Below are 15,651 nucleotides of genomic sequence, written 5' to 3' on the forward strand. Positions count from 1 at the left end.
ACTGTGTTATGGGGAGTACAGTGAAGCCGATGTCTTTTGACTGAGATACCAGCTATCCAAGCTACATTGATCCACAAGGCCAATAGAACCTGGTGGAAGCACCCTATGTCTGAAGCACACACCTATTAAAGTATGCAACTGCTGGTTGTCTCTGAACACTGTAGTCATAATGTGTACACCTTAGGTTAAGCTCCACTTCCTATGGTCAGAGATAGGTGTGAATCTGAGGGATAGCTCTGTGGAAGGACGGAATATTTCAAATGTGTAACCCAAATGAGCTATTCTAAGCTCCAGCATCATATTGTGCGAGCATAAAGCATAACATTGTTGTGTGCACTGTAAGATATATGGTGCTAATTTGTTGGATAACACTTAAGTCTATTATGTTTATGCCCTAAAGAATAGTTCTGCTCTTGACTTGGTCTGTAGGTTCACTGTTTTTGTAAAGCAGAGATTGTAAGTTGTGAGAATGATGGCTTTACTGCCTGAACTCTGGGGAGTCATATGGTGTGAACTGCAGTAAGCACTCTTGACTTTGGTGCTTAGACATAAACTATACAAGAGAGTGATTATTTAGGTAAAGCATTAACATTATTTATAAGGTGTTGTTAGAATGGGGAGTCTATAGTTGGCAGAGGTAAGTACCTTTGACCAAATAGGGACCCTTGCTTCTAGTCAGGGTAAGGGGATACACTCTTTAGATAACCCCTGCTCACCCCCTTGGTAGCTTGGCAGACAGGCTTATCCCAAAGGCAATGTGTAAATTATGTGTACTAACACTCACAGTAACACAGTGAAAACACCACAAATAGACACCACGCCAGTTTAGAAAAATAAAGTATATCTAAACTACACAAGACAAAAACAACAAAAATCCAACATGCACAGTTTAAAAATATGACTTTAGAAAGGTTTCAAGAACTTGTACCATAGAAATCTATGGATGTGTGACTTTGCACCAAAGTACCAGAAGATGTGACAAAGGTTCCCAAGCAAAACAGCTGCAGCATCGAAAAACAAAGAGATGTGACACTCCTTAGACCCTGAGGAGGTGATGCGACAGCCCCACTGCACGCAGAGGCGCCACAACTGTATCAAGCAGTTTAGACCGGTCAGAACTCACACAGAGTTCAGGGGGATCTGGTGGTGAAGTCCTTTTGTTCCTGGGACTGCAAAACAGTAGCTTGTGATCAAGAACAATTTAGGAACATGATAATTATCTTAGCGGACCTGAAGAGCATACACAAAATGACATACATGTACCATGTATTCCAAAAATATGTTTTATTTGTTATTTTATAAATTAGTCATATTTGAAAAAAGGGGGGGGGGGTGTTTTCAAGAAATGCATACAAAATAGCAATAGCCCCTGTCTCAGATGATGCAAAATTATTTGCATGAATAATTACTTCAATTGTTTTGTTACAGAGGATATAATAATTTGTTTTCTTTTTCTAAAGTTCATTAAACATTTACTAAATCCTATACAACGTGCAAAATTCTACTAAAAATGAGAACAACATGATTTTAGGCACGGATTTTCTATACAATAATTCCTACACGTTTCGGCTGGAGCCTTCATCAGGATGCCATGTAACATATATGATTTGAAACCTAGACAAAGTACATGCAGACAAAAACATATATCAGTCAGCAAATTGGTCCTATTTACATTGTTTCATTTTCAATTTATATTTATTTTAAAAGATCAAACATTATCATTTTTATAGAAGGAAACAGAATAAAAACACTAGTCACTTAATAAAAAATTACCAAAAAAAGAATGAACTAAGTATGATGAAATAAAGAAAAAGGGGAGAAGAGGGCGGGTTGTCAGAATTCGTGTGGGCTAACATATCAGTACAGAGTCAAAAACCTTTTTTACCAACACCAATGTGAAATGTCACTCCTAAAACAAGCCAGAAAGGAGAATTAAGAAAGGAGGGGGTCCATAAAGTCTCACAGTTGCGTGTATTAATGTTTTCCTCAATGCTTATTTACACTAGTAAGAACCTTGATGTCTCATGATGGATCGTTAGGCTTCTTAAATATTTCTACAGGAAACCGTTAAACCACTTCAAAACAGTAGGCCAGCTCTCCTCAGGCCCTTGGAGATCTTCTTCAAGCAGGGGACACAGCACACAGCAAAGTCCTTCTCCTTTCCTTGGCAGAATGGCAACTGCAGGTTAGATCCAGATCACACAGCAAGGGCAGTCCTTCTCTTCAGTTTCTCCAGCTCTTCGCTTTGGCAAAGGTTCCTCTTGAATTCCAGGATGATCTAAAGTTCAGGGGTTTCAGCTCTCATATTTATACCCAAAAAGTATTTGTTTTCTAGGTGTAAGGGGGCCTGGACCCAGTACAAACCAGTTCTGGGTCTTTTCTGCCAGTGTACAACTTCTTCCTTTGTGAATATGGGCCGGGATCTTCAGATGCACCACAGGAGGTGGAGCCAGCATTGTGGAAGGCAGGCACAGCTCTATTCAGGCCCAGGTGGTTCTCCTCCCACCACTCCAAACGCAGATCGGTCTATTCAGCCTAGTGCTGGCTCACGCAGACTCCTGGAGCCACCCCAGCTCCTGTCACTCTCAAACCAGACAGTCAATCCACAAACAGGCAGAGGCACACAGAAAGGTTGAACAAGAAAATAGCCACTTTCTAAAAGTGCAGTTTTCAAACACAGAATTTAAAAACATTTCTTACTAAAAGATGTTATTAAATTCTGAGTTCAGGGATACCAGACTCCAATTTTCTATCTCACTCCTATGGGAAGATATGCAGGTAAACATGTTACACAGCATTCCCCATTCTGGCCTATGGGCAAGATCACCTTTCTATATTGAAAAACAAAATTGGCAATATTTCACTATCCGGACATGTTTCACACACTAGCACATGTCCTACCTTTCACATACACTGCACCCTACCCAGGGGGGTACCTTGGGCCTATCATAGGGGTGTCCTATGTGTAAGAAAAGAGAAGGGTAAGGCCTGGAAGTGGGTGCACTGGCCAGGTCAACATGGCAGTTAACAAACTGCGCACAGGTACTGCGGTGGCAGGCCTGAGGCATCTTTTCAGGGCTACTTATGTGGGTGGCACAATCAGTGCTGCAAGCCAACTAGTAACATTTGAGTGACCAGCCCGGTCATATTCAGTGCACTTTACTAGGGACCTACTGGTAAGACACATATGCCAATCATGGATAACCAATCACAATAACAAGTTACCCAGGGAGCACTTGTACGTTGACAGTGATCAGCAGTGGCAAAGTGCCCAAAGCATCTAAACCAGCAAAAACGCAATCCAGCGTAGCATCAAAATACAGCATGTAGAGGCAAAAAAGTCAGGGAAAACCACACCAAGGATGCCAAATCTAACAGGTGTAAATCTGACTGCTTTCTCTGCCATCTAGGTGTAAACTGGATGGGTGGTTTGTGTTCTTAGTCTTATAATATCTGTGAACCTAAGCTGTAGCTGGTCAGTAAAGCCTTTTGGCTAGCAGGAGATGCATTCACTCAAGAGCTACATCTACTATCTATTTCTTATAAGGTATGAAAGCGTGAGGAATAGCTCTGCCAACGTACCCAGATCTTTTAAACTCTTAAAATGTACATAACCTAATAGAGTTTACATATGCCTCAGACACATGTGCATTTGTGGGATAGGGCAGGTGTGTAAGCCACAAGACTGTAAAATGTGTGAACTGAACTGGAGCAAGATCTCGGAGGCACAAAGCCTGTAAGTTCTTTTAACTTAGATGGTACCTCTCTTGTATCAGACACAAGCTTGTAAGGAGTGTTAATCAATGGTGTTGTGACAAGCTGGAGTAGAAAGTTATAATATTAACTAACTTACATTCCGCAAAGTCACTTCAGTTTTTACCTTCCTTAACCGTCCGTGCTACTTTTACCCCACATATAGCTATGCCTTTTTATTTATTTCTATGCTGTGGCACCTTTCGTTTCTTCTGGTTTGTTAACCCCTCACTTCTCTGTTGAAAGCCTTCCTCCACTCTGGAAATAGGCCTAGGTAACTACACTACCTTTTACCTATATTTGTCCTACCTTGTTCTGCATAACGGTCCTAGCATTGAACTTATACCCAGTTCTGTGCTGAATAAATGTCGATCAGTTTCTTTGAAACTAGACTCATTTATTGTGCATGAGGATTCTTAGACAAGTCCCTGGACCTGACGTTCCTAGCAGCATGAACGTATTCTGTGTAAAATGTCATGGTCCTCTTCCTCCTAGGGAAAAAGTACTACTTTGCATAATCCCAGGGATTGTTCTAGGCTCATTTGCAAACCATACTTTTGACACATCGATTATGTAAGGAACCCTGAGGCTATCTTTATGGTATGAAAGACCCATACCAACACTAGATAAGCAGAGGAAAAGCTTCACCCTGACACTACATGCTGAGGTCCTGGCCCGCAGAAGTTCTGGCAAGCAGTGGTCTGACATACCTTGCAGGGTGTCCAACTTTAGACCAAGACAGGGTCCTTCATTCTCATTCTCTCCCATCAGGTAATGGAGTTGACTCTTTCTTAGGGGATCCTTGGCTTTACACCTACATACATGCTTGGTACACTTAGGTAGGGTTTGCATCTTAGGAGCACGCTCGATCACTGCCATATATCGATATGCCTGCATATATTTACTGTTTAGCACCGTGGTAGAGTTCTACCTTTTATTTACTCTGTCGGTGCTTGCAATCTTATATGTCTGTGGCTGTCTAATGGTTATCGCAGCAAACATGTTTTATGCTAGAATGACGTTGGCTCAATAATTGCTTATTGAAAACGTCCCCATCATGTATTCTGTAAATCACTCTGAGACCAAATGAGCACGTGTGACTAGGTGAAAAGTACTACTGTGTTACCACTGTCCTGTTCATTATTTGCCAGAAACGATTCACTCGTTGGTACGGTTAAGGAGCCTATGGTGGCACTGTGAGCTAGCTGGTCTAAAGGCTAACATATCCTTTTGGGGTGTCTGAAATCAGTCTGGTCTCCAATCCCTTAGTTATATTGCCTAAACGTGCAGACCCAATGTATTTTTAGGAACTACACATCTCAACGTCGGTTTGTTTCTTATTTAACTGTCAAATCTGAGTAGTTCAGTCGTGCTTTCTCAAAGACCCTACTCTCATTTTCCCAGTGACGTCTAGAGTGGGAAGGGAAAAATCTGCCTCAGCTGAATAGGTATATGCTATGTACTAGCTGTAGGTTTGTTCAGGCTTGAATGATTATATTTCCCTAAAATTGTGAAAAACCTTTTGCTCAAAACTCCTCCCATAATGTCTCCAACTGGATATGCTGGTAAAAGGGATGTGCTCTTAACCTTTCAGAAAGTTGGAGACAGGCACTTAATATGAAATTATTAGCTTACGGAGTCATATCATTGGGTGGGACTGTTACTTTCGTGATTGAGGCACATGAGGTATTCAGAACAGAGGTATTCTATTCTTGGGTTAAATTACCACCTGCAAATGCACGCACACATTTGTTTCATACTTACATTCCAGGTTAGACACCTGAAGAATACTTTCCATAGGAGGACATAGAAGTCCTGGTAACTTACCAAGAGCATATTGATTGGTTTAATGGTGCCCTCCCCCATACCAGAACAAATGTGAGACTCGATCCCTCAGCAGCGAAGGAGCGACCTGGCCAATACTAGCTGCTTACACACCGCATCCAGAGATGGATACATTGCCAGCAGCAGACTTACACACACTTTTCAAAGAGATAGTATAACTGTATAGAATCCTAACACAGTTCATAATGCAAACACTTACAATTTACACTACAAGGGTCACTCAAGCTGGTCAACTGCAAGGAACAGCGACAAAAATCACCCCACAAATGCTGAAAGCAATTATGGGAAGAATGTCCACTAGACGTGAGCAGATGCCTTTCTGGATAGCACAGCTTGAGGCAGTGTTTCCCCACACAAGCCTGCAGGAAAAACACAGAATACTGACAATTTGCTTGCCAATGGAAAAAAGCTCCCCCGATAGAGGATTGTACCACTTGGGGTACAGTTTTCACTGCCGTTTATATCAGAACTCAAGGTACCCCCCTCAATAGCAGTCATACCACAAGTATTGAAACAAATACAGAATGAGTACGGGGCAGAACCTGCCCTGGACTTGGGAATGAAACTGATAGGCAAATTTTGCCCAGGTATTAACAATTATGTTAGCCAACATAAAAGGGGCAGCAGCGGTAGCTATACGTCAACGCCTGAGGGAATGCACTCCTGCACAACAGGAGCAAGATCTACCTAAGATTATCGAAGATACCTATGCTTCTCTGGGTAGACATAGCTTGGGAGCTAGACCTGTGAAACCACAATTAACAAGTAATCCTGAAGAACACAACTCCAAGCAAGCACTCGGATCGTCTAAAAAGAAATGGGACAACAAACAATCAAAAAGTAATAAGCAGAATGCATGAGGATCACTGGGTGAGTTTCCTCAACAGGAGCCCTCTGATAGAATATGTAATCTTAGAAACCGTGACAAAATTTAAAAAACCTGATGGGTATCAGGACACTGGTATACGTTCTTCTCGTTTGTTTAATGGTTCATCAAAAAACTCAGAGAAGGAAGGATGGTCAGAACACAGTTCAGAAGACCAAGCAAAGCCAAGAGACACACATCGCACTTCAGACTACATTATCAAACAAGAAGATAAACCCAAAAGTAAACCTCAATTTAAAAAGAAGGTAGCTGGCCTTGAAATATATGAAATGCCCAGGCTACTGAGGATTCTACTTCTGAACGGGGAACATGCTCTGGCGATGCTAAGCAGCACAGCAGAAGTAACAGTAGTTTGCCAGAACCTGATGGAATTTCTGGTGACTGCAGCGTTGAATGATCATATCACGATGGAAACACTTGATATTAGGGTAAATGTCCCACATAAGTTATATGATATGACACTCCAAATGGAGAGGGACTCACTCAGAAAAGTGAAAGGTCTCTTTTGGGAGAACCTGACTTTTGGCTGAATGAAATTGGCCCCCTGAGTTCATTATGGATTGCCATAAAGGGGAAGAGGTAATATTACCAGCCTTCTCCTACCTCGTTCCAGAGTCCCTGTAACATACATACACGCAGGAGTGGGCGTTAGTGCTATCTCCAGCACTTTTCCGCAGTCATGTAGGGTGCGATGCTGAGTCACCTCATCATGAAATCCCAGTTAAAACTACTCCTACACCTCAGAGGCAGTACCCAATAAAACATGACGCAGAGAAGCAAGTCAGGAAGATCTTTGATCAACTTGAATACCAAGGTGTGATTGAGAATTACATCTCTTCCTTGAATAATCCTTTGTTTCCCGTAATGAAACCAGACAATTCATACTGTCTAGTTTTAGACTACATGCATTTAAACACTTACACAAAGAAATTTGCAGTACAAAATGCACAAAGTGCAGCATTAATGGATGACATTGTGCGGAAGGAATACAAAACAATGCTAGATATCTCAAATTGATTTTTCTGCCAAAATATAGCGCCTGAAAGCAGATATTTGACGTCATTTTCATGCTTGGCGCTCACAGCCAGTTCTGTAGACTGCCCCAAACTTATAGGAATAGCCCCAGGTTCTCAGCAAAGAGTCAGAGTTACTTCAAAATTGTGATGAGGCGGTATTGTCCTATGTTGATTATATTTATCTGACAGACGAGTTATTGGATCACTTGCACAGGATGAACAACGTTGGCTACAAATTTAACTTGAAAAAAATCAAAACAATTCCGCCTCAATGTCCTATTTTTGGGATATGAGGTCCAGTACCAACCTTAGAGGCTGTTACCAAAGAAAGTGTTCCAAACGCAAAAGTACTGCGTCCGTGATGGATAAAATGGGCTACATCTCTCACTGCTACAGATGTACACTACATATTTGATTGTACATTAAAAACACAAGCATTCCCGCAGAACGAACAAGAATATCCTCTATCGAATTAAATAATGCCTCTAGAGCAGTATGAATACATCATTTACACTGACTGATCTGTCAAGCCTTTCATAGAAAGTAAACAAAACAGTGCAGCATGTGCGATTGTGAAGGGACGTATTCGAGACCTCAAGTTCCGTCCTAGCAATCCACAGATGCAGTCTCTAGGAGCAGCTGGCAGAACTAAAAGCCCTGGCACTTAAGAACACGGATCGGGAATTCCCCACACTCATTGTGTGTGATTAGTTTTACTGTGTCTAGTCGTACAATGAATATCTTCGCTATTAGGGACAGAATGTGTTTAGAGATTCAAAAAGTTGCACAATAAAGCACAAGTTGCTTTGGTAACAAGTGGCAGAGCTGAAAAAAGGCTTGCCACAGGCTCATATAATTAACACATTGAGTCATCCGCGTGTTGGCGTGCAGGTTGAAGGGAAGTCACTGGCTTCATGAAGCCGCCAAGGCGACAGTGCGAACTACTCCCGTTGCTGCAAGCACTCGTTCTAGCATGAGGATAGATGGACAGATAATGATAGCTGTAAATTCTATGCGCAATAACAGCTCAGCCTTGCCAGAAGGTTTTCCACTCAAGTACTCCTAGAAGTTAGAGGCGCAAAATATTCAGTATGCTCAAATTCCCGGAGTGGGGGATAGATTAATACCAAACATGGATCGCAGATTAGGATTCATTCTAGCTGCTCACGAGGGTCTGGGTTCAGCACACACAGGAATCGCAGAAATTATTTCATCACTGAAGCAGCATTATTGGTGGCCAGTGTAGGAGAGTAGGGTCTGCTTTCCTATGGTCACCCCATTTTTTTGCTTTTTGCTTCACTGGTTTTCGACTTAATGTGGCTGTGGGCCTGCTAATCAGACCCACAGCCCTGCTGTTCTCTCTCTAAATTTCACACCATGTACTTTAAGTACATCACCAATTGGGATTTGGGTCACTCTCATGAGTCCCTGTACAGAGTACTATAGGTACCCAGGACATAGTTGCACCCAAGGCCTACCAGGGGCTGCAGCATATCTTTTGCCACCCCTGGCTGGCCATCCAAACTGACACAACTGGCTGATCACTCAGCTGGGGCAAGGTCATGTAATCACCCCTTGCTTAGATATAGTATTCCTATGTCTAACCTTAAATCTAGGCACATATACACCTATAAGTCACTCCTATGGCAGGCCTTAACAATCCTGAAGGCAGAGGGCTTGGTTTTATGTGAGATGGTGCTCTAGCATGAGCTGAGCCTGTCTGCAGCTTTCAGAACCATGTCCTTATAGCTGTCCTAGATATTGCCATACCATATACTCTTAAGTGCATTATGTACCTCGCGGTCAGATGCTAACTTTGGTTTGGTTTTATAAAAACATGTCGTGTAAGGTGTCATACGCTTTGGAATACTACCCCCTCGTCAGTCCTGGCGACGGGGGTAGCATTCCACCCTTCCAGAGGGAGAAGACAGGTTACTTCCATTAATCCCGGTTAAAGTTAACCAGAGCCTCAGCATCACAAAATGGATGCTGCTGCCACAGACACAAGTCTGACCTCCTGCTGCTGGGAGTCCTTCCAGCGAGGGAGGCTTGGAAAATAGGTTTCCTGTCACAGGGAGGTGCTAGCACCACCCCAGACATGCTATAGTGTATTGGGGCAGGGAGGGGTGAATGAAATGAGACACTGCCTGGGGCACACAAGGTGTCCCATGCATAGTCCAGTTCAAACCGGTGCTGGGGCACTCCAGCCCCAGCTCTGGCGCGAAACTGGACAATGGGAAAGGGGTGTAACCACCGCCTTCCTGGGTCCCACCCTTAGGAGGGACCTAGCAGGTAATCCAGCCCCTAGATTTGGTATATAGGTAGGAGCTGAGTCCCAAGACTTTAGATTTATCCTGAAATTCTGATACGAAACTCTGGACCTTCGACATCCTTCTCGACGAGGAAGACTGAAGAATCTCCCTTGTGGTCAAGGAGTGACCACCCTGCACAAGCAGGCACCATCAAGCGATCAACGGTTTGCTTTGTCGATGCTCCCGCCGGAGCCCGAACACAGAGCCTGACAAGACCCGGACTTCCAGACTTCCTTCAGCCCGATCCACAGCCACAGCAAAGCTGAGACCCGTGGAGGCGACGCAAGATGTGGGACCGGCCATCTTGGAAAGCCAGCAAATTGCTTTCCGTGCAACTTCTGAGGCACCCTCGAAGTTGTGCATTGGGGATTGAGAAGCCCCAGCCCCGAGCACCAACTGCACGAAGATCAGTCCTCCACACTCCACGAGTTCTGTGTGGGGCCCTTCTGCAATTTCCTGCTCGACGCGTCTGTCCGGTCACTTGCCCGTTGGCTAGTGGCCTCAGTGACGACGAAACCTTGAATTTCCAACACTGGTCTGGTTGCTCCAGACTGGCCCTTGCTCCCCTGAAAAGGAGCAGCCCATCAGACCTTGCTGGTCTGACCCAGAAGCCACCTTCGATTCCTGCGTGGGTTGCATTTGCCAAGGCCTGTTGATTCCGAATCGAGAACCGACACCGCCAACAGCGAGAGCCTTCGTGGGACAGTCCGTGCCCAGCTCCTGGTCGTCGTCGACACCTCCTGGTCCACGTGGCAGCGGAGACCAGCTTCACGACAGCACCTGATTGCTTCCCGACATCGCCTGGTTCCTTCCTGGTTCCTTCCTGGTCACTGGCTAGTGACCCAGACTCGGTCCCCTCTGCTTTCAGGTACTCTTCATCCTCGATCCGCCCTTGGATCCAACTGGACTCTTCTCTCCGGGTCGCCTGCAGCATCTTTTCTTCAAGGCTCCATAGAACTCCACGACGAAACCCGACACACTTTGGGACCTATGCACACGCTTCCTGTGGGTGAGGTAACGCGAGTACTGCGGTGCTTCTGTGAAGATTAACTCTCCTAGTGTCCTAGTTTCAAGTGGTTAGTTTCTAGTCCAGTCGGAAGACTCCTAAACCTTTAACTTTCTAACTTTACGCACCCATTGACTTCTATGTGTGCACGCGTGTGCATTTAGACACTGCACCCGCATCCCGTGGGCCTCCTGCGCCCTAACTACTGTTAGCCCAGTGTAGCCCCAGCGATTCCCAAGGCCCTAGGTCTTTCAATTGTTCGTGACGTGGTTCTTATACCAATATTTTAGTATATGGTTTAGCGGGCCACCAGGGCCTATCCATATTTGTGCAACTTATTGTATGTTATATTAAGTTACTTGTTATGCGCTTGTGCCTCTGCCCTCATAAAGAGTTCAGAGGATTGATTTACAAAATAAACACATATATATTTTGAATATATAACCTGTGTGGTGTCCTTTCATTTGGTATTAAAGGGATTGCATATGGTAAAACAGCTGGCTTCACGTGCCCTCTTGAGTTTAGCCTAAGACTGCTTTTGTCCATGCTACCAGTAGGATAGCTGGTCTATATGGTTGACTTTACAACCATCACCATAAGGGTTGTTTGGACTGGTGCAAGGTGCTCACTAGAATAGTGAACATCATATACCAGGCCAACTTCTCACAGCCAGGTCTTACTAAACAGACATGGGGTTATGTCCTTAAGTGTGAAATCTGTCACCAGATGTAAGGTTCCACGTAGCACGTCCACCACAAACACCAATACTGATAACAGACAGACCTCGCACATGTGTCTATTTGGACCACTGCTTAGCTCACGAGCCTACAAAGAAACCATGGGAAGGTTGGGTGTAGCATTGCAGTACTACTCTCTCTATCATCCAGAGGGAAATTTGATTGTGGAGAGGAAAATCCGGGACTTAAAGCAGTCCTCAACAGCAAGGGTGTTAGGCTCGGGTGGCAGTTGGTTCAATCACCTATATGGGGGCACTTAATACCATGCCAAGAAGTTCCCTGGCGGGCCGTACTCCATTCGAAATCCTGTTTGGGATTAGAATGTGGGTACCTGACCGCGACTGTGGCAGCACAGCGGTGGATGAAAAACCATTTGACATCAGTAATACCATGGCTGTTTTACAGGAACTCAGTGAACTCCGGGCAAAGCAATGTCCAGGTAAAATGCACCACCACTAGAGAAGTGAAAACTGTACTGGCAAGACCTGCCTGCGTCCCGAAGATTGAGAACCTGGTCAGAGAAAAGATTGTGGACAAAAAAGAATTTGGGCCATCTTAGAGTCTTTACCTGGCTGTCAAAGGAACAAGAACAGTACTTCTTCTGCCTCTTGCCGGCAAGAAAGAAAAAAAATTAATCTGAAGTGATCTGATCAAACCTCACTATGTGACCGATACTCAATAGTCAGCCGCGTGGGCTCCTGGGTAGCACCAGATCTCCTCTTGCTACCATACAGCAAGTTCAGACAGAATGACTAATAACATTTGAAGATCTTACGTCACAAAGTGAAGGATTTACCAACCACGGAAAGGAGCTTGTACTTGTTAGAATTGAACAACTTAAATCTACAAGTGACACACAGATCTCCAATCAGGCTAACACTGACGTCTATGTGAATATGTCTGTAAGGGAGACATCTGCCAGTTCTAAACCTGCTGAGCTACCAAAGATGGATCGAACTGCATCTGGCTACTTCATTGATTTTGATCCTTTTTCATTGTATCCCAGTGAACCTGAGTCACCGCCACAGTCTGTTTCACACAAACAATGAATTTGTGAGTTCTACCCTTTGCTGAAAAAGACTTAACTTGTTTTCCTTTTATTCAGCTCTGGATTGCAATTGGTCTACTGTTCCTAGTCCTCTGGATAAGTGCAGTGACAGTATTTTTACTGCTTCTGAATTGACATTACCTCCCAGAACTCTCCTCAGTACAACATGTGAACTTGGTCCGGAAACCGCATGCATCATCATACCATGAACAAAGTGACCTGTCCTTAGTGAACCTTATACCAGTGACGATTCTTGAAGGAATCATTTGGGACAGAGTTTCATATGAGGTATATGGTCCAACGGAACTTTTAAAAATACTACACTTGTTTAAAATTTCTCTAAGTGATATCATCACATCCAGTACTTTCTCTCATGATTGGAAATTTGAAACTGTAAATACTATGCTCTCTGATTTAGAACATTCTGCTGAATTTTCAAACGATAAATTGTATTTTGATACATCCAATTTTGACACCATGTTTTGTTATCAACACTATTGTCATTATTTTTGGCACAAAGCAAGTATCCCACGTAAAGGTTTCTCTTACCATCAGTGAGAACATTGCCCAACACCACCAAAAGGTAGTTCAGCCACATTTGCACAGAAGTTTACCTATTTTTCTGGGTTTAACCCCTTAAATGCTGACGTCGGCAATTGGACGTCGCGAGCACTACCTTCATAGTGCTGCGCACGTCCAACGGCCGATGCAGCCCCGCCCGTTTTGCGGAAGTGCCGCACTGCCGCAGAATTGCGGCCGCTGCAAACGGGTTAACACATCAGACCGGACGTCTTATTATAAGGTTGCACCTACACCTGCAAAGAAAAATATGCTCACTAATATGAAACAGATCTTCTCTGCTTGTTATTACCCAGCTGTCTGTATAGGGTTTCAACTTTTGGAAAGACACTATAGACACAAAATCTGTCTGGGGACTAAAGATTGGCAAGTTGAGGTAACCAAGGCTTTATTTAGAGCATGCCTCATACCACATCAGATAATATTCCTAAACTACACAATGCAATAGACCTCCTGTCTTGGATTAGCCAAGATCAAGGACTTGAACACACCTCGGGTTCCCACACTTACACACTTTGAGGGATGGCAAAACTATACACAACGTAGTGAGGATGCAATAGATGACCTTCTACATGATGGTTTGTACAATTCATCTGACCCCAATTGGAAGGGATGGTTGGTGTCAGTTACTATTCAGGTGTACCACTGAAGGGTTCAGCATCCATAGGCCCGACCAGCGTTATGTACAAACAGAACATTCGGGGGTGGTGACATCTTACAGTGCTGGGAAGTAATACCTAGAGTGACTAAAAACCTCAACACTGTCCCAGGTGAAACAACACTTGCCCTTACTCTCAGATGACCTTGATCGCTGGGATTTTTTGTTTGGTCCCCAAAAGCCACATCGGAAGCGCTTCTTATATGCTATTTATAACGAATTATGGAAAATCTCCCAACTGGAAGCTGCTGAATGATTGCGTGAGATGATAGGGTTAACATAGAAAAGGCTTTGGCAGTGGTAGACAATTGCATGACCACACTATCGTCCAGGATTTATTCACTGGACAATGTTGTGTCTTCTGTAATAGATATAATGGGACAGGATTTGTCTATATTACAAAATGGCCAATCGCAATTGTGATCCATTCCTTTGTTAAGCTGGACACTACACTCACTGCATTCTGGTCACGTGCCCTGGCGGTATATCAACAGTACGACTCTGTTTCCTGCATGCAATCTAACAGAACAGAAAGACCGAGAACAATGGCACGAAGAGATGCAAAATATACAATGCTGCACATTGAAAAACTGGACCGATTTCCTTTTACTATGGTTGAGCCACTTTCCACAGAATGATTAATCCATGGCTATATTACACTGCCGGGCATGACATTCCAATTTAAATACTGTCTACAGTATCACCATGTAGGCAGGTACGAAGCGTTGGGAGAGGGATTCATACATGAGTCTTGTGATTTACCATACAGATTTTAATGCAGGAATGGGGACACTGAAATTTATCTCAGTGGTTCAGACCATGAAACTGCTTTAAGTGGGTCTCTAGTTGGCAATGCTATTTTGCTTCACAGAGCCTGTAATGCTTTGGTTGCCACCTTATGTCATTAGAAGCGTTCCCTAGCTGCCGTGATTCATCCAGTGTTCAAGCTGCTTTCAAATGGAAGATATTTGATGCTGAATGATCAAGGTTTCTGTGGGATGGAACCAGGCATCGTATATCTGGTCACAGTAAGTTCCAGGGTTACTTGTGGTATGCAAGTATTGTTTCCACCGACCCACACCGTTAGGGCGACAACACGATGGACTTCATTTAATGTTTCCTTTCTGCGATTTGATTTTCTGATCAGAATGAAAGCGATGCTTTTTCAGAAGGATGTCGCCTTAACCACAGCCCAAGAGACTTTTGATGTCCAGGTTGTAAGGTCTTCAGCTGAGATACAGGTGCTAGTCTGAACAAACTTCCTGCTCCATTTCGGGGAAATTGTTCATTGTATCTTTAACATGTCTGATGCGAAGGGGATCGTGCAACTATTTAAGAGCGTAATTTCTGGACTATTAGGCAACTTTCAGACAATCTTCAGGGTTATTCCAGCATTTATTTTCTTTATATTGAGAAGCATTTGTGGAGGGCTTCCGCTGGTCCTACTTCTTATAGTGGGTATCCTGGTTTTAATTTTCCTGCTTCAATGGACGGTCGAGTTCCTCCAGAGGTGGAAAAGGCACTCCTGGTGCAACGTTGCCTTGAGTGCATGGTACTCCATCTGAGCACACCTAGGCTTTGGGAGCTAAGCGTGCATTATTTCCTTTCGTTCAGACCTGTTTCGGTAGATTACATCTTGTCTGTGCTCCGCTGCCTATTCTGCGGATACGAATTTGTGTTGGACATATGTCTAACCCTTTTATCGGTTGTGCCACTGGACATGGATCTACTACTGGACCCCTTGAAGGCACACGTGTTAATGTCCTCAGCGTATTCCCATGTTGATGACAGCATTTTTAGAGCCTCCACGG

The 15,651-nt window shown here is 43.8% G+C and overlaps 1 protein-coding gene across 12 annotated transcripts in view; it reads left to right on the forward strand.

Annotated features, from left to right (window-relative positions):
- HDAC5 (histone deacetylase 5) overlaps positions 1-15,651 on the forward strand; it is a 1,448,645-nt gene that overhangs the window by 264,798 nt on the left and 1,168,196 nt on the right. The window lies entirely within an intron of this gene.

Source organism: Lissotriton helveticus, chromosome 5_1 (genome assembly GCF_964261635.1).
Source record: "Lissotriton helveticus chromosome 5_1, aLisHel1.1, whole genome shotgun sequence".
Lineage (NCBI taxonomy): Eukaryota > Metazoa > Chordata > Amphibia > Caudata > Salamandridae > Lissotriton > Lissotriton helveticus.